This window comes from Pristiophorus japonicus, chromosome 7, assembly GCF_044704955.1.
Source record: "Pristiophorus japonicus isolate sPriJap1 chromosome 7, sPriJap1.hap1, whole genome shotgun sequence".
NCBI lineage: Eukaryota > Metazoa > Chordata > Chondrichthyes > Pristiophoridae > Pristiophorus > Pristiophorus japonicus.
This window is the reverse complement of record NC_091983.1, coordinates 147106538-147131181: the sequence shown is the minus strand read 5'-3', so window position 1 is coordinate 147131181 and position 24644 is coordinate 147106538. Positions and strand designations below refer to the sequence as shown.

Genomic DNA, 24644 nt, shown 5'->3' with positions numbered 1-24644 from the left:
AGCAGTGTATCTGTTTTGCAGGGGGATGACCACAGGGGACTCCTGCACTACCTTCCTTGCTCTACTCTTCCTGCTGGTCTTCCATTCCCTATCTGGCTGTGGACCCTTTCCCTGCGGTAAGACCAACTCACTACACGTGATACTCACGTCATTCTCAGCATCGTGGATGCTCCAGAGTGAATCCACCCTCAGCTCCAACTCCGCAACGCGGTCGGTCAGGAGCCGGAGGTGGACACACTTCCCGCACACGTAGTCGTCAGGGACACCGGAAGTGTCCCTGAGTTCCCACATGGTACAGGAGGAGCATAACACCCGACCGAGCTCTCCTGCCATGACTTAACCCTTAGATACACTTAAACTGGTAATAACAATGTTAAAAGTTACTGACCAATATAAGAAGAAAAAGAAAAACTACTCACCAATCACCAGCCACTCACTTACCCCCTAGGCTGTGACGTCACCTTTGTATCTTTGCCTTCTCCCTGTAGCTGCACCGGTACGCCTCTCGCCGACCCCGGACTCGCGCTGCTCCGAGCTCCCGCCTCCTCGACTGACTGCTCCGAGCTCCCGCTGGCCTTTATAGGCCTCTCGCCGACCCCGGACTCGCGCTGCTCCGAGCTCCCGCCTCCTGCTTTGGGTGCTGTTGAGGGGGATGACTCATGGCCGTTCAGCCTTCATGCAAAGCTGCGAAGTATCAGCAGCTGGCGCAAGGCTATTCCCGTGTCCTCTTGGGGCGGTTGTGGTGGTATGCACTATCCGAGGTCCCGGGTCCCAGTGGGTTGCAGGAACCCACACCCAGGGCAGCAGCAGGCCCGTCTGTACAGAGGCGGAGATGTGAAGAGCGCTGTCCCGAGATGCAGGCTCAATGCGAGGTGCTGGAGCTGATAGGAATTACTGGGGGGAGCGACCAGCTCACCAAATCGCTCCTTGAGGCCATGGGTGGGATCTTGGCACGCAAAGGGAGGGCATGTCGGGATCCATAGCAGTACTATCTGCTGGCATTAGGAAGGGCATGTCTGAGATAGTCGCTGCAAATCAAGAAAACACCAAGGCTGTTATTGCCCAATGGCAATTGACGGTCTCGAGTGATGCCACTCCAATACGCAGACCAACCTCAATAGTCAGTGCGGAAGGTTGACCCACAGGCTTTAGAGTCCGAAGCCGGGCTTTCCACAGCCAGAGGTTTTCAGGGGCTTCCATTGGCGTATCCTTCGTCTCTCCCCCAACAAGTGGAGCACTGTACCCGAGAAATTAATAAGAAGCTTGGGCTCACCGGGAGTAGGGCTAAGCCTGTGGTAACGGGCAAGGCTAATGGCAAGGGCAAGGGCAAGATGGGCGGGCGGCGAGGCTGAAGTTTGTTTGCTGCTGTTGTTGTTGTTGTTTTGCTATTGTTTGCATGGAGGACCCGACCTGCATGAGAACACCAGGTCGGGGCCATAAAAGGAGCGGTGAGCAGCGGCCTGGGAGCAGCATGGAGGCATGCTACTCCAGGGAGCAGCACAAGCTGCGACGGCAGCGAAGAGTGACGTCATCAAGGTCGAGGTCGGTGATTGGAGCATGGGCAGATACAGCAGGAGCGGCGAGGTCGGGGTGAAGGAGGGGCGAGAGACTGTGATCGGGGCCCAGGAGAGGCATGACTTCGGGGCCAGGGACAGCACGGGCCAGCCCACACTATAATATGTGCGCGCACTTGGTCCCTGCGGCAGAACAGGTCTCCAGTTGTCTTGGGCAAACCTTGCCACTGGACCAAAACCTAGCTCTGTCAAGCCAGTGTGGTGGCTGGTGTGCAATGGCCACCACACGTTAAAAAAATCCATGCACAGGCATCTTCCACCCTTCAACATGTAGTTCGGGACCTGGAATATTAGGTCCTTCATTGGAACACCTGTGAACTTATTCTTTTTGGCGTGGAAGCAAGTCATCCTCGTTTCGAGGGACTGCCTAAGAAAAGGGGTGTTTTGCTAGTCTTTTGTTCTTCTTTTGTTGTTGTTGTGGTTGGTTGTTTGCATTATTGTTATTTAAGTGACGTGAATTTAAAAGTTTAATATAATACCAAAAGTTTTGATGAAAGTTAAGTACAAGTGTACAAATGTTTAATAAATTTCAAATTATTTTTTCAACTAAACCAAACTTATGCAGTGTTTCATTTGCAGAATAACAGGGAAATAGTCAACATGGTGGGATAGCGTGGGCAGTCCATGATCAAACGGCCGTTCAGCCTTCATGGTGGGATAGCGTGGGCAGTCCATGATCAAACAGCTGTTCAGCCTTCATGGTGGGATAGCGTGGGCAGTCCATGATCAAACAGCTGTTCAGCCTTCATGGTGGGATAGCGTGGGCAGTCCATGATCAAATGGCCGTTCAGCCTTCATGGTGGGATAGCGTGGGCAGTCCATGATCAAATGGCCGTTCAGCCTTCATGCAAAGCTGCGAAGTATCAGCAGCTGGCGCAAGGCTATTCCCGTGTCCTCTTGGGGCGGTTGTGGTGGTATGAGTTCCTCTTCCTCCTCCTCCTCCTCGTCCTCCTCCAGCTACCCCTTCCCTTTCTCCTGAGATGGTTCTGCAGTCCCCATTGGTTAATCCTGTCCCCTCATGATGGCTAATTTGTGCAGAATGCAACACCCCACATTGAACTCACCGACCTGCTGAGGGGAGTATTGCAGGCAGCTTCCAGAGTGGTCCAGGCACTCCAATTGTCTTCTCGATGATGTTGCGTGTGGCTATATGGCTGTTATTATAGCGATGCTCAGCTTCTGTCTGAGGGTTCTGGAGGGGGGTCATGAGCCAGGTGGCGAGGCCGTAACCTTTGTCCCCGAGCATCCAGCTCTGGCCTTCTGGCTGCTCCTCAAATAGGTCAGAGATGCTTCCTGGAAATTTTGCATTTACTGACATGATACGCTGAGTCTGGTCGCAGATGATCTGTACGTTCAGCGAGTGGAATCCCTTTCAGTTTCGGTAAACCTCCAGATCCTCAAAAGGTGCTCGCAAAGTGATGTGTGTAAGTCAATGGCAGTCTGTACGTTCGGGAAGCCAGCAATTCGTGCAAAGCCTGGAACCCTCTCATTCTGTGTCTCCCTGGTCATTGGTAAGTTGATGAAGTCCTTCCTATATGTGTACAGTGCAGTAGTCATCTGGCAAATGCAGCGATGTGTAGCGTGCTGCGAGATGGAGCATATGTCCCCTGCTGATGCCTGAAAGGAGTCGGAGGCATAGAAAGCAAGTGCCGCAGTCACCTTCGTCTCGCCGGGCAGTGCAGTCCTGTTGCCGCTGGTAGGCTGTATGTCTGCCTTTATGAGCTGGCATATCTCTGTAACCACGTCTTTTCGAAAGCGCAACCTTCTAATGCACTGAGCCTCAGTCAGGTTGAGGTATGAGCGCTGTTCCCTGTAAACTCGTTGGGGGTAAGGCCTCCTCCCCAAAAGTCTGCAACCTCTTTGATTATGCTGATAATGTTGTCGAATAAGCCTTCTTCTATGATTATTCTGGATAACATAAGCAGTCACCAAATATGACACAGATAGAATAGGTCCCATTCTTAAAATATCCTTAAATATCCTTAAAAACGAATTAAAACTCACTCACTCAGGAGCAGCAAAGCAGCATTAGAGACGGTTCAAGGCTGAGGTCCAACAAAAAACCCGGGAACTAAAGAACAGGTGATGGATGGAGAAAGCACAGGAGATACAGCAGCTGACCGACAGTTATGACGTGCGAGGATTCTTCATCGCAGTCAAGGCCACCTATGGTCCAAACACCCAAGGTCCCACCCTGCTGTTGGCCAAGAACGGGAAACACTCATCAAGGACACCGAGGCAGTCAGGGCCCGCTGGGAGGAGCACTTCGAAGATCTCCTCAATCGAGATTCTGCCTTTGACCCGAGTGTTCTCGACTCAATCCTGCAGCATGTTACCCGCCACCACCTCAGTAAAACCCCAACACTGCATGAGGTAGAAAAAGCCATAAGACAGCTTAAGAACAACAAGGCTACGGGTGCAGATGGAATCCCTGCTAAGGCACTGAAGTATGGCGGAGAGGCACTGTTGGCGCGAATACATGACCTCATCTCGCTCTCATCTGGAGGGAGGAGAGCATGCCGGGAGATCTCAGTGATGCAGGGATCGTGGCCATCTTTAAAACAGGGGACAAGTCCGACTGTGGCAACTACAGAGGAATCTCCCTGTTATCAGCCACTGGGAAAGTCATCGCTAGAGTCCTCCTCAATCGTCTTCTCCCTGTGGCCGAGGAGCTCCTCCCGAAGTCACAGTGCGGATTTCGTCCCCTACGGGGCACAACGGACATGATTTTTGCAGCGCGACAGCTTCAGAAAAAATGCAGGAAACAGCGCCAGCCCTTATACATGGCCTTCTTCGACCTTACAAAGGCCCTTGACACTGTCAACCGTGAGGGTCTATGGAGCGTCCTCCTCCATTTTGGATGCCCCAAAAGTTCATCAACATCCTCCGCCTGTTCCATGACGACATGCGGGCCGTGATCCTTACCAACCGATCCATTACAGACCCAATCCACGTCCGGACCGAGGTCAAACAGGACTGCGTCATCGCCCCAACCCTCTTCTTAATCTTCCTCGCTGCCATGCTCCACCTCACAGTCAACAAGCTCCCCACTGGACTGGAATTAAACTACAGAACTAGTGGGAACCTGTTCAACTTTCGTCATCTCCAGGCCAGGTCCAAGACCACCACAGCTACAGTGCGCAAAAGAGCCCACTAGGGTAAAAGATTCAATTAAATAATATGGAGTTAAAAAGGCCATTTCCCAAATTAAAGTGCAAAATCACTTTGTACTTTTTTGCTCTTATATATTTTGGTGGAAAATGCCAGACCTAATTTTTCACATCGTAATTTTCTAAATCTAATTTTGGAAAGCTTAATTTTAACATCCTGAGACGTTTTGTGTTGCAATTAAGAATTAGGAACCGTCTTATAGAACTTCCAGGCATTTACTGACTTTTAAAAGAAAATCGATCACCACCATGTCTAAGGCAAAGCTAATCAGTTACCTGAAGCACGTAATAGGAAATCAATACATGCATGGTAAATCAAAGCGTTCCATTAAACAACACATCAGCAGTGTAACGTACTTAAAATAAATTCAGAGAGAAAGTTGAAATATTTAAGTAATCCTTAAATGATGAACATATTCGCTGCTCAAGGTGCTGTCTCCTCTATATTGGTGAGTGAAGATATCGCAAAGTCTCTGTTAAAAGAATGGACTCAGTCGAGAATATTTCATGAATTTTATGTTTTTTTTTTCTGAGGTTACTTTCCCTGTGATGGGTTCACCCTGTGCAGATATACGGGTTCGCCCTAGCAATAGGAAAGGGGCTCAGATATCTGAGGCATGCATAAACTATTGGAAAACCATTCTAATATGCAAAGGCACTTCTCACCTCCATCTCAGAAGAGAAGCAGTTCTTCCCGACACAAAAGCCGAGAGATGTCCCAGACCCAGGGCCATCAGTCCCATACACATGGGTCTGATGGCCCATCACCGACTAAGCATCATAGTACTTAGAAGCAAAATGATTTCAAAGATTGACGGGAGAGATAAGGTCAGCAGGACTCCTTTAAAGGTAGACTCTTTTCCACCATTCTCTAGCGTTCTGGAGCGTTCTCCAGCGTTCGAGCGTTCTCCCTCTCTCGCTCGCTCCACCAAGACCGACGTGACAAGAAGGACCAGCTGAGCGATTGAGACCAACTGGTGAACATGGTCGAGAGTGTCCCAAGCTCGTAACCAGAGCACCAGGCGAGCTGTGTGGGGTGTAAAGGGCTCAGAGTTTTCTTGGAAGTGAAGCTTTTTTGGGCTATTCTGGGGAGGGAGTTTCATGTGACTGGGTAATTCTCTGGTAAGGGAGGGTTAGACTTCACCATAGCAAGAAGGAAATTACTGCATGTCACCGATCCTCAGTGTTGTACTGTATGTTGTTTTAATCTGGATCTTATTCTCCACAGAGACAGTGATTTTGTTTAGTAGTGCATGTTTTAGCCAGTGTATGTTAGAGCAAATAAATAAGTGCGATTTTTCACCGAAGCATTCCTGTCCGTGATTTATTCCATTTACACTCTGAATAATAATCCCCGGCTATAGAATTCTCATAAGGCGGGGGCGATTCGAACTGTTCGTCTAGCAATTGGGCTAGGATCAAAGCCGCTTACAGGAGACGAGATGCAGATTAGGCGATTGCTTTGCTGAACACCTCCATTCGGTCTCCAAGCGTGACCCTGAGCTTCCCGTCATTTGCCATTTCAAATCTCCATTCCACTCCCACTCCGACCTCTCTATCCTCGGCTTCTTACAGTGTTCCTCTGTACACTGAAGCTCGATCTAAGAATCATAGAATCTTGGAAAATTACAGCACAGAAGGAGGCCATTTCGTGATTGCGCCGGCTGAGAAAGAACTATCCAGCCTTATCCCACTTTCCAGCTCTTGGTCCGTAGCTCTGTGAGCTCGAGGAACAGCACCTCATCTTTTGATTAGGCACTTTACAGCCTTCCGGACTCAACATTGAGTTCAACGATTTCAGATCATAACCTCTGCCCCCACTTTTTTCAGACAGCGGCTGCTGGTAGTGGTTCTGCTATTGTCATTTTATCATCATCATAGGCAGTCCCTCAAAGCGAGGATGACTTGCTTCCACGCCAAAAAGGGATGAGTTCACAGGTGTTTCAATGAATGACCTAATATTCCAGGTCCAGAACTATATCTTGAAGAGATTTTTTTATTGTGTGGTGGCCGTTGCACACCAGCCACCACACGGTCTTGACAGAGCTAGGTCTTGGTCCAGTGGCAAGGATTAACCAAGACGACTGGAAACCAGCTCTGCTGCACATGCATATCGCAGTGTGGGCTGGCCTGTGCTGCCCCTGGGCCCTCACCTCTTCTGGGCCCTAAAACTCACACCTCTCCTGGACCCCGATCACATCCCTCTACGAACTCTTGCCGCTCCTTCGCCCTTCCTGCTGTGCCTGCCCGCACTGCAATCAGTGACCTGGCTTCGCATTCATTGCTCTTCTGCAGCAGCACGCGCTGCACCCTCCAATGACCCGGCCTGCTGATGGTTTTGCAGGCTGGGACCGCGCCGATTTCCGGTCCGGGCTGCCGAGTAAAGTTCCCTCTACACTGTCCCATCAAACATTCCCAGGGCAGGTACAGCACGGGTGCAGCCTCTCCCTCTCTCATTTACAGCTCCTCTAGACCCATCTTTTGTTTCTTTACTAATCCCATTACCACACCCTTTTGCCTTGAAACATCATCCCTTCTGTTATTAAATCATCTCCTGCTTTCCACCCTATCACAGACCTTCCCTTTTTTTCTTTCCTTCCCCCACCCCCCCACACCCTTTCCCTGCCCCTGCACTTGCTTAAAAATCTGTTACATCTCTAATTTCTTCCTGTTCTGACCAAGGGTCACCGACCTAAAAGATCAACTCAGTTTCTCTCTCCACAGATGCTGCCAGACCTGCTGAGTGTTTTTCTGTTTTTAGAACATAGTGAATGCATTAATCAATTACCACGAGAGACAAAGGAAACCATAAAAGGAGACGGTTGCAAAATATTGAAAAAGACATTTGGTACATACTGCAGCAAAAACAGCAGCTTATGTAAGGTCATGCAGACCTGATGAACACCCTAGGGATTATTTTAATAGATTTAAACATGTCTATTTTGGGGGAGAAGACCACTCCAATGTTGAGGAAAGACAATTTAAGGACATATATTTGCACTCCTTGCCATTTAGAACTAAAAGTATACTTACTGGGGATGTAGAAAGGTATGAACCAAACGTTGAATGGATAATTCTTTATGATAATGTTCAAAAGGTAAGAGGTGTAAGAAAAGAAAAATTCAAACCCAGGGTAAAAGTGAGTGAGATTAGTACACAGCCTTCCTTTGGAATGAAAGGTGGAGAATTGAACCCTCAACCAATTTGTATTGGGTCAGATTCTCTGATCAGATTGGGATCCTATGTAGGTTTCATTAACCGTGACTTGTGGTTTCAATTGGAAAATAATCCAAAGTCTCTTAAAGGTACGATGGAGTCTTTGAAATCAGGACAACTATACCAGCATGTCAGATAGTTAATGATGCACAGTAGCCAAACCAAGACATATGAAAGATTTCTCTCTGACTTAACAATAGAATTACAAGGTCAGCTGATGTTTAATTCAGGGACCTTTAAACCCATTACATAATTTATTGATGTGTTTAGAAATTTAAAATCCCTTGTTTCGATGTGATAAAAGATTCCACATTTGCTGACTTAAAATACTAACCCTGAAGCTATCATCTAGAGAAGACACTGAAATTGGAGTGTAATTGGAGAATAATTTTGTTATTTAAAACTAGCTGTACTCATTATAGAAATTACCATAAAGATTAACTGGAGAAGGTCAATTTGATAGAGTGCAAACCAGCCCTAAAGATTTAAATGCAGATTGGCTGACTGCTTTGTGGAACACCTCCATTCAGTCCGCAAGTGATTTGTGCCGAATGCCTGATGACGACAATTCACCGATCCGCATGCGTGAAATATATGTCGTTTTGTGCCTGATCAACGCGGATCATAAACTAGGCCCAGAACAAAGAACTGACTAGAAATAATCTGTCTCATCCCTCCCATTTATGAATAGAAATATTTAAATAAGTGACTAGTTCAGTTAAAGGTTTTTAAAGTGGAGAGAAGCGGCGGTGCCTTTGTGACGATTAATGGCGGGGCTGCTATCCAGCGTGCCTCAATCGAGTGAAACCGTTCTATGTTTCAATGTTCCTGGCTGTTTTACTTATTATTGCTCCAACTGCCCTCGTGCTTCACCCCTCCCCTTGCAATTGGATCATAGCAACTCTCTGATTATTTACTTTCAGTGACGGTTATGTTGATCGCAACGTCCTGCGCGGTGGAATACACCTTGTCCCTGTTACAGGAGGCAAGCGCACATACTCAGAAGGGGCTCTGTGCTGCTGCGAAATGGAGACTAGGAGATGTTTGTCCTTAGCAGGTAGGAGAGAGCTGAGGGACTGGAAGTTAATAATCACCTGCTGGAGGCCGTGCCTATAAACATCGAGTGCGGCCTCAGGTGCTATGTATGTTCAGCGGGATGGCAGGTGCTGCTGTCCTCTCTCTTCTCTCGCACCAGGACAGTCTTGGGTTACCAAGGGAACTGGCCGGCAACTTATTACAAAATGGAGGTAAGGGTTCAATGTGCGCAGCGCTTGTGCAGCCATTTTAGAATCTTATAAGACAAAGGAGGGCATTCAGCCCATTGTGCCTGTGCTGGCTCTTTGTTAGAGCTATCCAATTAGTGCCACACCACATTGCCATGTAACAGGTAGAATTTTTAAAAGGTTTTTTGTAAAGCATTTTCGGATGCAGTATCCCAGGGCCGGGATTTTGTTAACCTCAGCGAGTCCAGTGCGGTTGACGTTGGAGGCGGGTCCTGACCCTGCAGTGGCTCTACCCTACTGTCTGAAATGAATTTCCCTTGATGAGCTTGTTAAGCCTGCCCAGCGCGTTTCCCGGCCAATTGAGGAAGTGGGTTTGATGATGTCATTTGATGACATGTCATCAGGCGGTTTCCTTAAAGGGACCATATTTGGACATGTGCTGTCACCCTCATGTCCTCTCTTAATCGCTCCCTCCATGTAAATTCCTCAACCCATATTCACGGACACCCCCTTGACCTTGCAATCTCTCGTAGCCTTGCTATTCCAACAGTGTCAATTACAGATAAGGCTATCTCAAACCATTTCCTTGTATCGCTTGTTAGAAATATGCCAGGTTAAGCCTATCTCTATTCAGGATCGACTGTAAAACCAATCTGGTGGATATATTGTGTTTACTCAGAGTTTAAAATGGAATATAACACATTAGCTATATAGCAAAAGCATACAACTGTAACAGATAGTTAATACCCATTCCGATCGGACAAATGGCTGGCGCACGTGAGCAGTTCTCTTTAGCTTGCAGTATCTCTCTTTGTCTCGAACCTTCTTTGATCCACTCTCCCCTCCACCGTCTGTGACTACAAGCTTCCGGGAGGTCTTTTAACCTATTTTTAGGGGTGGGCCTGAACCTGGATATTGACAAGACTTTTTGATCTATAGAGGTTTCCCTAAAACCTTAATATCCAATAAGACTTCTAGTTCTTTGTCTCGAAGCTCGAAACAGAGCCCGCCTTAAGCATGTCTTACGATTCAAGCTATATGTCATTGGTTATACCTTATCAAAGTCGCTTTTCTGTAGAATTCCTTTCATCTCTCTGTTTACACTAACCCAGGGTTACTTGGGTTAGTATGTGGAAGTCGTTGCATCTATCTTGTCCCTATTCCCTCAATACAAAGCCTAGTCCTTTAGGCGAGGGCCCAGGGGCAGCATGGGCCAGCCCACTCTGCGATCTATGGATAGTAGAAGCATATGTGCGCACTAGGTCCGTGCAGCAGAGCTTGGTCTCCAGTTGTCTTGGTTAACCCTTGCCACTGGATCAAGACCTAGCTCTGTCAAGCCCGTGTGGTGGCTGGTGTGCAATGGCCACCCACATTAATAGAATCCACGCACAGACATCTTCCACCCTTCAGTATGTAGTTCGGGACCTAGCATGTCAGTTCCCTCATTGAAACACCTGTGAACTCATCACTTTTTGGTGTGAAAGTGGGTCATCCTCCATATGAGGGACTGCCTAATACTACTACTATACAGCACTGAGGGTGTCCCTGAAACGTTTGCGCTGCCCACCTGGGGCTCGCTTGCCATGCAGGAGTTCTGAGTAGAGCGCTTGCTTTGGGAGTCTCGTGTCGGGCATGCGGACAATGTGGCCTGCCCAACAGAGCTGGTCGAGTGTAATCAGTGCTTCAATGCTGGGGATGTTGACCTGAGGGAGAACACTGACGTTGGTGCATCTATCCTCCCAGTTGATTTGCAGGATCTTGTGGAGGCAGCGCTGCTGGTATTTCTCCAAAACCGCCTTGATAAAGTGCAACAAACCCACCGGCACCTGGAAATCCTTGGCCCAAGACTGCCCTAAGTGGAGGAAGAGCATCCGGGAGGGCGTTGAGCACCTTGAGTCTTATCGCCGAGAGCATGCAGACATCATGCTCAGACAGTGGAAGGAGCGTGCGGCAAACCAGACTCCCCACCCACCCTTTCATTCAACCACTGTCTGTCCCAACTGTGACAGAGACTGTAATTCCCATATTGGACTGTACAGTCACCTGAGAACTCACTTTTAGAGTGGAAGCAAGTCTTCCTCGATTTCAAGATCATGGCTGATCTGGCCGTGGACTCAGCTCCACTTACCCGCCCGCTCCCCATAACCCTTAATTCCCTTATTGGTTAAAAATCTATCTATCTGTGATTTGAATACATTCAATGAGCTATCCTTGCAGAGAATTCCACAGATTCACAACCCTCTGGGAGAAGAAATTCCTTCTCAACTCGGTTTTAAATTGGCTCCCCTGTATTTTGAGGCTGTACCCCCTAGTTCTAGTCTCCCCGACCAGTGGAAACTATCCTCACTGCCTCGATCTTGTCTATCTCTTTCATTATTTTAAATGTTTCTATAAGATCACCCCTCATCCTTCTGAACTCCAATGAGTAAAGACCCAGTCTACTCAATCTATCATCATAAGGTAACCCCCTCATCTCCGGAATCAGCCTAGTGAATCGTCTCTGTATCCCCTTCAAAGCTAGTATATCCTTTCTTAAGTAAGGTGACCAAAACTGCACGCAGTACTCCAGGTGCGGCCTCACTAATACCCTATACAGTTGCAGCAGGACCTTCCTGCTTTTGTACTCCATCCCTCTCGCAATGAAGGCCAACATTCCATTCGCCTTCCTGATTATCTGCTGCACCTGCAAACTAACTTTTTGGGATTCATGCACAAGGACCCCCAGGTCCCTCTGCACCGCAGCATGTTGTAATTTCTCCCCATTCAAATAATATTCCCTTTTACTGTTTTTTTTTCCAAGGTGGATGACCTCACATTTTCCGACATTGTATTCCATCTGCCAAACCTTAGCCCATTCGCTTAACCTATCTAAATCTCTTTGTAGCCTCTCTGTGTCCTCTGCACAACCCGCTTTCCCACTAATCTTTGTGTCATCTGCAAATTTTGTTACACTACACTCTGTCCCTTCTTCCAGGTCATCTATGTATATTGTAAACAGTTGTGGTCCCAGCACCGATCCCTGTGGCACACCACTAACCACCGATTTCCAACCTGAAAAGGACCCATTTATCCCGACTCTCTGCTTTCTGTTAGCCAGCCAATTCTCGATCCATGCTGATACATTTCCTCTGACTCCGCGTACCTTTATCTTCTGCAGTAACCTTTTGTGTGGCACCTTATCGAATGCCTTTTGGAAATCTAAATACACCACATCCATCGGTACACCTCTATCCACCATGCTCGTTATATCCTCAAAGAATTCCAGTAAATTCCGGTAAATTTCGAGGGACTGCCTATCTTCTTCTTAGGAGGTCCCTCGTATCGAGGATGACTTGCTTCGACACCAAAAAGGGATGAGTTCACAGGTGTTTCAATGAAGGACCTGACATTCCAGGTCCCGAACTACATATTGAAGGGTGGAAGATGCCTGTGCCTGGATTTTTTTAATGTGTGGTGGCTGTTGCACACCAGCCACCACACAGGTTTGACAGAGCTAGGCCTTGTTCCAGTGGCGAGGATTAACCAAGACGATTGGAGACCAGCTCTGCTGCATGGACGTAGTACACAAACATATCGCGGTGTGGGCTGGCCCGTGCTGCCCCTGTACCCATGCCTCTTCCGAGCCCCGATCTCATGCCTTTCCTGGACCCCGATCACGTCCCTTTATAATCTCTCGCCGCTCCTTCGCCACGACCTCGCCGCTCCTCTGCTGCTTGCCGCTTCTCCTGCTGTACCTACCCATGCTCCAATCAGCGAACTTGATTTTGGTGACGTCCAATCCAGTCGCCCTTCTCCAAGTCGTCACCCTCCTGCACCAGCTCGCACTGCTCCCTGAAGTGGCACGCCTCCACGCTGCTCCCGGGCCACCGCACCTCTGCTCCTTTTTGATGATGATGATGATGACAGCACTGAGGTGCTGCAAACACTGAAAATATATGCACAAAGACACAGGGATACAGCCTAGCTCTCCCATGACTCCCTCCATGTGCTTATGGAGGGAGTCACAGCACGCAGGGAGGTCCTCTTCCCTTTCCATGAACAGAAGAGACCTCCCCAGGAGATCAACACAGTTTGATTGTACATTGCAGAGGAGGTTACAAGCAGAGATGTGGTCAGGAAGACTTGGATGCAGTGGCGCAAATCTTTCAATGATCTCAGTAGGTCACGAAATGTTAGTACAAAGCAACACTCAACCTCATTCTGCTGTGCCCCTCATCACATCCCCATCACTCTCCTTCCCTACCCTACTCCTGCACATCCTTACACACACCAACCTACTTCGGACCACCACCCATCCCTCTCTATTTATATTATCACATCCCCATCTCACCAGCCAACCCTCACACTCACGCTCTGTAAGACTTTAAAGAGTTAATAGCTATTTGCTGAACGAACAGTATTTTGGTGCAAGAATGAGCTCTAACCTTGAAAAACCTCCTGCTGTTGACTAAACTTGTCTCAAATGCATCCTGTTATTGACGTAAGCTAATATCTGTGCAAAGATGATGAACAGTTAAGAAAGCCTGCTGTAACTGAACTCAAGATGTTCGGAAATTGCTTGATAAGCAATTTCAAAACAGTAGTTTAAACATTATGTGGGCAAACACAATTGGACTTTTTAAGTCATATGATCAGAATTTTGGAGGATAAAAGAAGAGGGTTTGCGAACATTCAAGCGCAGAGATAGAAGATCCATGAGGTATGTCGAGCTTGTGCAGGTGGACGTAATGCTGGCTAGAGCCTAACACCTACATCGCTAAAGAAGAAGACGATGCAAGCTACTCTGTCCAGCGACTGAACGGGTAATAACCATTCAGAACTGTAAATTATTGCCATCAGACACAGAAAGATATTGATCTCTGCTGTGTAAAAGATTTACTGTAACCAATTGATATCATGTCTGAATCCTTAAGAATTCCAACAGTGGGAACTTGATAAACGGTTGATCTTTTGTTGTGTTACACAGTGGAGTCCTGGTTTAAGTTAGAGGGCACACTACTGAACTGGGAGGGAAAGCCTAATGGGAGTGCAATAGATCTAATCACTTGCCAGTAATCAGAGGAGTGTCAAAATGCCCAAAAAGGGAAACATGAAAGAAGTATTAGAGAAAAGGTTAAGTACTAAGGACACTCAAATGTTGGTGTCAGAGTGTTTTACTAGAGAGACATCATCTTATGAAGAGGCAGTGAAGTATATTCAAGGACAAGTAGACAAATTAAGTTAGACGAAGGAAGAAAATTACTCGCATATGTGACCCATTTTTGTGTACAAGAAAATGATGAAAAAATTAAGGACCGAGGGAGACAAATTGAGCAGTTAAAACAATCATTAGAAAATGAAAAGCAATGTAACAATCAGTTAAACACTATCATAGAACAACAACATGTTGCAAATGTCACAATCTGTGCGGTGGTAACGGATGCAACTGAAACAAAAAAACAATAGGAACAAACCAAATGAGAAGACAAAAAACTTAAAAAAGAATTAGAAGATGGCTGGGGAGCACTCCGTGAGGCAATTAAACAGCCTCACCAAAAGGCTGACCATTCTAAGTGTAAGCTAACAATTTATGTATTACAGGGTAAGTTAGGTAAGCAAACAGCTTTGGTGTCCGAAGTGTCTGCAGACACAACATCCGATGACGGCACTGATATAGAACTCCTACACGGCAAGCGAGCCCCAGGTGGGCAGAAGAAACGTTATAAGGGCAACCTCAGGCCTCCTTGATAATGTGCAACATCCCCACTGGCACCTGGGAATTCCTGGCCCAAGACTGCCCTAAGTGGAGGAAGAGCATCCGGGAGGGCGCTGAACACTTCAAGTCTCGTCGCCGAGAGCATGCAGAAACCAAGCACAGACAGCGGAAGGAGTGTACAGCAAGCCAAACTCTTCACCCACCCTTTCCTTGAACCACTGTCTGTCCCACTTGTGACAGAGACTGTAATTCCTGTATTGGACTGTTCAGTCACCTGAGAACTCACCTTAGAGTGGAAGTAAGTCTTTCTCGATTTTGAGGGACTGCCTATGATGGTATTATGAGACTGGGGAGAATTGGATTGGGAGGCCTCTCAGTATCATAGTCCTAACTACGCCGCTGATGATTCTCAACCATCTCCGCTCTGTGTAACAACGAGGGTCCACCACTATAATGGCAAAAACACTCCGATGGAAGTCCGAGTGATTGCGATGCTGGTGAGTCACGAGGACACTGAGCTACTGGCTCAGGAGGTAGGACCTCTTAAAACTGGAGACAATCCTATTGAACTCCCAAGGAGAAAAAGGAGACAATCTATTCAAACCATTCTCTTCCTAGCACTGAAACAGATTCTGAAAAAGCCTCAGAGAAACTCCTCAGCATTGTGCAGGAGGAAAGGGGCTTGGGCTGTCAGCTTGAAACTATGAATCAGCACAGAATCGGATTCAATAGAAAACATCAGAAATTGAAAATTGGTTTATGGGAAAAAAGATAAAATAGTTTGGATGGACTAAAAACAAAAGGGAAGCTCATGTCTCTTCTATTGACCTATTTTCAAAGTGAATGTTAATGTCTTTTTTTAAAAGCATGTGTGAATGTTACTGTGGCTGTGGCTCCTCCCTCTTTTTCAGGCTGGAATGTGTATTGAATTGAAGATATTGGTATAAATTAAATTGGAATTCTTGAGGTTAACTTGCCTATCAAAGTGCGAAAACCAGACATGTATTGTGGCCATGGTGATATTCTGGTTGTTGTAAATTGTGTGAAAGGGAATGCTATTGCTGTGTCTATATCAGGCAAAAGTTTTACATTTATTTGAAAGCTGCGAGAAATAGTAAAACACAAGCTGACATCAATTGATGATGTTTGGGTTTTGTGATATATTCTAACGACATCAGTAGTTGCATTACCACAGCAGTCCACTAGGTGGAGCTCTATTACACTTATCCCTCAATGAAGAAGTAATCATAACAAAATAATCATTATACATAACTTGCATGGTATACACAACAAAAGATAGGGACTTTTTTTTGCCATATTTATAAATTAACCACTGGTTTTCTGTTTCAAAGAAGATACCTTCGCTCTTGAACAGAACTTTCCAAACTTGGTGTTGAACTTAAGACTCATTCTAGGCTGAGCTTGAGGAGAGTTTTTCTCCAAGGGCAATCCTTGATCTACATTTTGACTCTCTACAACTTCAGACTGTTTGTCGACCTGACTCAGACTCAGACTTAAATTCTGACTTTCTCTTGGACTTGCTTCTAGTATATCTGATGTAGGATTTGCTACTGGTACTCTACTTGCAACAAGATTATTTGACTCATTAGAAATAATTGAATCATTCCAACTTTCAACTCCTTCCACATCTGTAGGCAAAATATGATCAATGTGAACAAAGCTAACCTTTCCATGATCAAACATCTTCATCAAATATGTATGAGGACCACATATCTTCACTACTCTTCCTGGTAACCACTTTAACCATTTATGGTAATGGTTCTTCACTCTAACCTTCTGATTCAATTTTACACTTCTCTCTCTTACTCTACCTCTATCATGATTCTCTTCCTGTCTTAATTGTTTCTCTTCTACTGACTGTTTCACATTTGGCTTTAACAACGAGAACCTGGTTCATGGCTGTCGTTTGAGAAACAACTCTGTTGGTGTTCTACCAGTAGTTGTATGAGGAGTATTACGATAAGTAATTAGAAAATTTGCCAATTTGTGGTCCAACGACAATTGCCATTTCCTTGGATTTGAATCCAACATTTGCTTGATGAGGGCACATTTTACAATTTGTACTGTGAGCTCTGCTGCACCATCTGAAGCAGGGTGGTATGGTGGAACTTTGGTATGTTTCACACCATTTCTGCTCATGAACTGTGCAAATTCTTCTGAACAAAATTGTGGCCCTTTATCAGACACAATTTCTTCTGGGAGGCCATATAAAGAAAATAATCTTCGCAAATTGTCTAGTGTTTTATTTGTTGTTACTTTTTGCATCGGAAACACCTCTACCCACTTTGAATGACTTTCGAATCACAATGAACAATTGTTGTCTTCAAGCTCAGCAAAATCTATATGTAACCGTTGCCACACCCTGGGAGGCCATTTCCATGGCTGTAACATATAAGATTATGAGGGGGCTTGACAAGGTGGATGCAGAGAGGATGTTTCCACTTGTAAGGGAGACCAGAACTAGGGAGCATAATCTTAGAATAAGAGGCCGCCCATTTAAAACTGAGATGAGGAGGAATTTCTTCTTTCAGAGAGTTGTAAATCTATGGAATTCGCTGCCTCAGAGAGCTGTGGAAGCCAGGACATTGAATAAATTTAAGACAGAGATAGGCAGTTTCTTAACCAATAAGGGATTAAGGGGTTATAGGGAACGGGCAGGGAAGTTGACCTGAATCCATGATCGGATCAGCCATGATTGTATTAAATGGCAGAGCAGGCTCGAAGGGTCATATGGCCTACTCCTGCTCCTATTTCTTATGTTCTTATGTTCTTATGTAATGGTACTGATGGTGGTATCATGCTTACCGATTGACATGTTGTACACTGACTGACGATGTACTCTATATCTTTATATAAACCTGGTCACCATAAGTAACAGTGTGCAAAACACTTGGTCAAACACATTCCCTGGTGCTGGTCATGAAGATCTCATAACAATTTGGACCTGAACTTATTTGGAATAACTACTCTTGCACCCCACATGACACAATCTTTATCCACTGATAATTCATTCTTACAAATGAAGTATGGACGAATATCTTCCTCTGATACTTGGTTTGGCCAGCCGTTTGCTATGTAATCATACACATTTGACATAACTGGGTCATGCTTGGTTGCTCTACCAATCTCTTCAGCTGTGACTGGCAGTTCATCAATGTATGAAAAATAGAACACTTCTTCCCTATTGGGTGCAATGGGGATGTCAATCTGGAGATAGCATCAGCATTACTTAGATCTACCTTAGAGATAATGTTCTCAGTTTCTAGTCTTTTGAGTTCTTGCACAGCCTTTTCTTTGAGTGCGTATGGTACGGGACGTGGCTTGCAGTAAACTTTGTGCGCTCTGATACTCACCTTGATGTCTTGGATCAGACTGTCTGTTTCACGGAACATCTTCAGATACTGCTTGATGATGTCAACTTTCAATGCAAATTTAGTTTCCACACGAAAAATTTCATTCCAATCCAGCTTCAGTGATCCCAACTAATTTCTACCGATCAAGGCAGGCTTGCTTCCTGCACCACTTGATGCTTGTATTTCATTGGTATGGTGATATGTCCTACAACAGGATTTGCTTTCCTGAGTAGCCTCGCAGCTCTATCTTTGATTTCTCCAGTCGGAAATCACTCAACATGTCGAGATACAGTGATCCCGGTACTACGTTCATGGATGCACCAGTGTCGATTTCCATGGGTATCCTGGTTCCTGCAACATCTACTTGGATGATGATATTTTGCGAATCACTGTTAGGTACCCTCATGCTCCTGATGATGTGTATCTCCAAAACCTCCTCGTCCTATTGCTTCTCTTCAATGCTATGTAGTCTCTGGCAATGTCTACTTCTAGCATTGCACATTGGTTTACTCTTCAGTCGGCATGCCTTCACAAGATGCCCAGTTTTCTTGCAGTAGAAACACTCTGCCTTTGCATATGGACAGCATTAAGCAATGTGTTGTCCCAGGCACCGACAGCACGACTTTAATGTACTGTTACTGTGGCCAGTTGCTGAGGTCTTGGGGCCCAACTGCCTTTTACTTTTAACCTGCAGGCAATTCACCTCAGTTGTCTGATGACTGGAAATGGTGCAAAATTCTCGGGAGTATTGGTCGGCTATATCACATAGAAATTTACATAGAAAATAGGTGCAGGAGTATCCATCGACATAGCTCTCTGACAAGCTAAATCAAAAGTCAAGTTAGGGATTGTCAACAACTCCCTTCTGATTGCTTCATTTTACATCTCACAAACAAAGTGTTCATGCAATCCTTGGTCCTGAAAGTTTCCAAAATGACAGTGAATGGATAGCTTTTTTAAAGCTACAATGTACGCACTGATACTCTCATAATTTAACTGATTTCATATTCCAAACGATAACTTTCAGCAATTTCCAGGGGCTCAGGACTGTAGTGCTGTTCTAATTTGGTTAGAATCTCCATCAGTGACGTGTCCTTTGGCTTGTGGGAACAAGCACATTTTTCAGTGTTTCATACAGCTTGGGGCCTGCTTCAGTCAAGAAAATAGCCCATTTCCTTTCTAGAACCATGCGGTTATGGTTTTCATCATTGGGGACTTTGACGATACTATTTGCGGTGAAAAAACATTTCTATTTGCTCCACACGCACTCCGAAAGAGTCTCGGTTGCGATGGAACTCACCCAAGCACCCTATTATTCCCATAGGCTTGGCCATCTGAACTCTTAACAGTTCAGCCAAGTGTGCTTGTAATTTACCCTGGATTTTTAAATGTTCTGCAAAACAAAGAACCTCTCAAAGTCTCTCTGTCGGTTGGCTGGATCATTCACCAACAAAAATTTCAACTTGGGAATCCGTAAATCCTATCCTCATGGTCAAAGTGATAAATTCTTAAAATACATCAGTAGTTGCATTGCCACACTGGGTGGAGCAGTAGTCCACTAGGTGGAGCTCTATTACAGGTTTGTCTTCTTTCAAAATGAAAAACAGTAGTTAGCTCCACATTTTAACGTTAAATGTTAACTTTTTAATTTGAGTGGATGTTTCCTTACACTAACGGAAGGGAATCAGAAATTGACAAATGACAAATTAGCCCATTGGGCTCAAAGGAAAACCAAAACGGATTTTCTGTTTGCTTTTTTTTAAGCAGAGGGCCAGATGAATGTTGATAGTGCAAAATTACCAAGAGTGGTTCTTTGATATAGAAATGGCTTCAACGTGTTACACAGCTTGAACTTTGCTGAAACAGTGCAGTGGGAGCTCCAGTAATGTTCAGAATTTAAGTTCTTATCTGCAGACATTGATGGATTTCGAATGTTGCAGCATGGTGACAAATTTGGACTTAAGACTTTGCTTTTTTTAATGCTTGTAATTAACTATTTGGCATCATGTGTTATCTTCCAAGAGAGAGAAGATAAAGGACTTACATCCAAACGCAATTACAAATACATTTGTTTTATTTTGTTAAAGCACAAGACTGGACTTGCGTAATTAAAGTTGATTAGATAAATTGATAAATTGATAAGAGTTTCTGTTCATGAGAGGGGACCTCATAGAAATGTTTAAAATTCTGACGGGGTTAGACAGGTTAGATGCAGGAAGAATGTTCCCAATGTTGGGGAAGTCCAGAACCAGGGGACACAGTCTAAGGATAAGGGGTAAGCCATTTAGGACCGAGATGAGGAGGAATTTCTTCACCCAGAGAGTGGTGAACCTGTGGAATTCTCTACCACAGAAAGTTGTTGAGGCCAATTCACTAAATATATTCAAAAAGGAGTTAGATGAAGTCCTTACTACTAGGGGGATCAAGGGGTATGGTGAGAAAGCAGGAATGGGGTACTGAAGTTGCATGTTCAGCCATGAACTCATTGAATGGCGATGCAGGCTAGAAGGGCCGAATGGCCTACTCCTGCATCTATTTTCTATGTTTCTATGTTTCTATGTCAAGCCCTCGGGAAGGGAAATTTAAGGGGATAATCAAATTTTGTATTTGATAAGGTCCAATCTACATGGTTCCATCCAAACTGTGTGTTTTTAAAAAAGATTTTTGGGGGAGATTGTTGCTTTAAAGGTAACTAACATCCCTCATCTGCAGACTGAGTTGTTCTCTGGCATATTTTGAGGAATAAAAAGTCCAATAAAAGTTTTAAGTAGAATAAACAAAAGTGCGTTGATAACTTGAATTGTTTTGGGAATTTTTTTTAAATGGTAATGATGGTATTGTATTGGACATTAAGGTTTCTCCAGGGTTCCTGAATGAAATGAAAAACAGTAATGGAAATTTTTCTAAAATAATTTCCCTCGATGATTATGAGTGAATTGCAGGAATTCAAACATAGGTTAGGAAAAAATATATGAGTGCAACTCTGAGTAACAGAAAAGATTTTCAATTTGGTATCAATGTAAATTCTATTGCAAGACAGGGAAGTGCAGGTGTGAATCATTAATTGTTCTGTTTCTCTTGGAGATGATTGTGTCTTTGCCTATACTGAACAGTAAGGAAAATGTATGTGATAGCCTGGCCACTATCCTAGACATTGGGACCATGCAGAAAAAGATGAGAAGAAACCTCTGATCTTTTCATAAGTTAATTTAAAAGCCCAGAAATAGCTTGTATCCGATGTCAAATGTGGTATGATACTGGGATACTGGTGTGTGTGTGCAAATGTGATATGTTGCATATGAGGCAACTAGTATGCGGAAATGCATGGTGAAGATGCACTAAAGAACGGGTCTCAGACATGCTCAGTTATTTGACAACAGCACGACATGAAATAGTTAATGTGGCTCAGGTGAGTGAGACAACTTTTATTCAAAGCACTAACATACTGCAGAGCGAAACTGATTGACATCTTTTTAATGAAACAATCTAGTTAAATGCACTGGTACCTATCAGAGGGACTGAAATTAAAGTAAAAAGGAACATAGAGTTTGGATTTCTAAAATTCAGAGATCACAATGGAATTGGAATAATTGAAAGCTAGTGGGAAATGATACTTAGCAAGAACATCAACAAGAAGCATAATCGTAAGGGGAACCTTTTAAATCTATGATTACGTGTTGATATCCCATTCACCCATCACCCCTGTGCTCGCTGACCTACATTAGCTTCCGGTTAAGCAACGCCTCGATTTCAAAATTCTCATCCTTATTTTCAAATTCTTCCATGGTCTCGCCCCTCCCTATCCCTGTAATCTCTTCCAGCCTCACAACCCACCGAAATGTCTGCGCTCCTCTAATTCTGCCCTCTTGAGCATCCCTAATTATAATCGTTCAACCATTTGTGGCCGTGCCTTCTGTTGCTTAGGCCCCAAGCTCTGGAACTTCCTGCCTAAACCTCTCCACCTCGCTAACTCTTTTTCCTCCTTAAAACCCACCTCTTTGACCAAGCTTTTGGTCACTTGCGCTAATTTCTACTTATATGCGGTTCGGTGTCAAATTTTATATCTCATAATATTCCTGTGAAATGCCTCGGGATGTTTCAGTATGTTAAAGGTACTATATAAATACAAGTTGTTGTTGTTGATATGATAAACAGTAGTGTTCAATTTGTCAGCAGTACACATGCTACCAAATTTGTGCCAGCCCAACATAACACCTCTAGGCTTAACAAAATGTTTGAATGAAAGGGCAAACAGCTTGCTACATTTATTAAGAAATAATTGTGTAATTGTGAGGAGTCGGAAAGGATTCCTCGTCCTCAAATCAGGTACTGTAAGAATTTAAAGAGTTAATAGCTATTTGCTGAATGAGCAGTATTTTGCTGCAAGAATGAGCTCTAACCTTGAATGCCTCCTGCTATTGACTAAACCTGTCTCAAATGCATCCTGTTATTAACTTAAACTAATATCTGTGCAAAGATGATGGACAGTTAAGAAAGCCTGCTATAACTGAACTCAAGATGTTCGGAAATTGCTTGAGGGATGTCGAGCTTGTGCAGGTGGACGTAATGTTGGCTAGAGCCTAACACCTACGTCGCTAAAGAAGAAGATGATGCACGCTACTCTGTCCAGCGACTGAATGGGTAATAACCATTCAGAACTGTAAATTATTGCCATCATACACAGAAAGGTATTGATCTCTGCTGTGTATATTAATAAAAGATTTACTGTAACCAATTGGTATCAAGTCCAAATCCTTAAGAATTCCAACACCTCATCCTAGTGCAATCATACCAACTAACACCACACAAGGCTAGCCATCTGGGTGTTTTATCCAGTGTTCATGTAAAGTTTCTATTAATGTGTGTCAAACATTGAAACCCTTATTTTCAACACATTTCGGCTAGACTTTCCCCTTCATTTTCAGCGGTTTTCTCGGCGGTACAGCTGTTTTTTGGTGGGAAACCGCCCGGTGAAAGTTTCCCCCTTATTTTTTAAAGACTTCCGCCCACATTTCGAAAAGATCACTGGGGAGCAAACCGCCCACGTGCATCTGCGTGCACCGCCGAGAAAATCGCCAGGATCTAAGTTTGGCCTCAACGACGGCCCTTACATACCGCCGAGGAAACTGCCCACGAAAAGCTGCCTGAAACAGGGTGGTAGGTGAGTACCCTGCAAAAAAGGTAAGTTAGAGGTTTTTTCTTATTTTTTTAATTCTAAAATGGCGATTACCTTCAAAACTGTCTTGAGAATGTTTTATAACTTTTTTTTTTAAGTGAAAAAATATTTTTTAAGTTTTCCCCCCCCTCCCTAGGCTAGGACTAAATTTTAAATAGTTACCGTCCATTCCGGTAAGAACCGCCCTTTTTCCCTAGTTTCAGCTTAACTGCCGAGAAACCACAGAGAATCCTGGTGCAAGATCCATTTTCTCACTGGGCGGTATTTCTTACCTTTATTCTGGAAATTTTTGCCAGCGTTAGTTGCAGAACCTCAGCGGTGTTTCTGCGCAGCAATTGGGCAGTGAGGGGCTTTAGGAAAAGTAGCCCTTTGTATTCATGGACAGATTTGTCCTTTGGAACACCTTTGGAAGTAGCTTAGTGAGTTGCAGTGAATGGTGAGACATAACTGTTATATATATAAACCAGTAAATACCTTGTTTAACCACCAGAGGGCTCATCCCCTGGAGTCCCAAGGGATCCCACAATCCCTTGGGAGCATCTGTACATAAGGAAGCCTCACAGGCTGGAGAGGCACTCTGGAGACCTATAATAAAGGAGTACGGTCACACATTACTTTAAGCTTACAGTATCTGGTCAGATTCTTTATTCAAGACATAACAACTGGGGACGAGATACAGATGACGAACCCTACAGTAACAGTGCAGAGAACCATGGGCATCCTGGTGAAATCTTTGGAGGGAGATGATTGGAAAACCTTCGTGGAGCGATTCAACCCAATACTTCGTGGCCAACGAGCTGGAAGGAGAAGCGAACGCTGCCAAACGAAGGGCGATCCTCCTCATCGTTTGCGGGGCACCAACGTATGGCCTCATGAAAAAGCTGCTCGCTCCAGCGAAACCCACAGAGAATTCGTACGATGATTTGTGCACACTGGTCCGGGAGCATCTAAACCCGAAGGAAAGCGTTCTGATGGCGAGGTATTGGTTCTACACGTACAAGAGGTCTGAAGGCCAGGAAGTGGAGAGCTACGTCGCTGAGCTAAGGCGCCTTGCAGAACATTGTGAAATTGAAGGATACTTGGAGCACATGCTCAGGGACTTCTTTGTACTTGGCACTGGCCATGAAGTAATACTTCGCAAACTTTTGACTGTAGAGACCCCAACCTGAGTAAAGCTGCAGCGATAGCCTAGGCATTCATCGCCACCAGTGACAGT

General features: G+C 44.9%; 1 protein-coding gene across 1 annotated transcript in view; it reads right to left on the bottom strand.

Moving 5' to 3' along the window:
• Positions 1-23985, bottom strand: part of LOC139266871 (4-galactosyl-N-acetylglucosaminide 3-alpha-L-fucosyltransferase 9-like) — a 90910-nt gene extending 66925 nt beyond the window's left edge. The window contains exon 1 of the mRNA XM_070884480.1: positions 23903-23985. The gene's annotated coding sequence lies outside the window, so the exon portion shown is untranslated. The remainder of the gene's footprint in view (positions 1-23902) is intronic.
• Between the last annotated feature and the right edge of the window lie 659 nt (positions 23986-24644).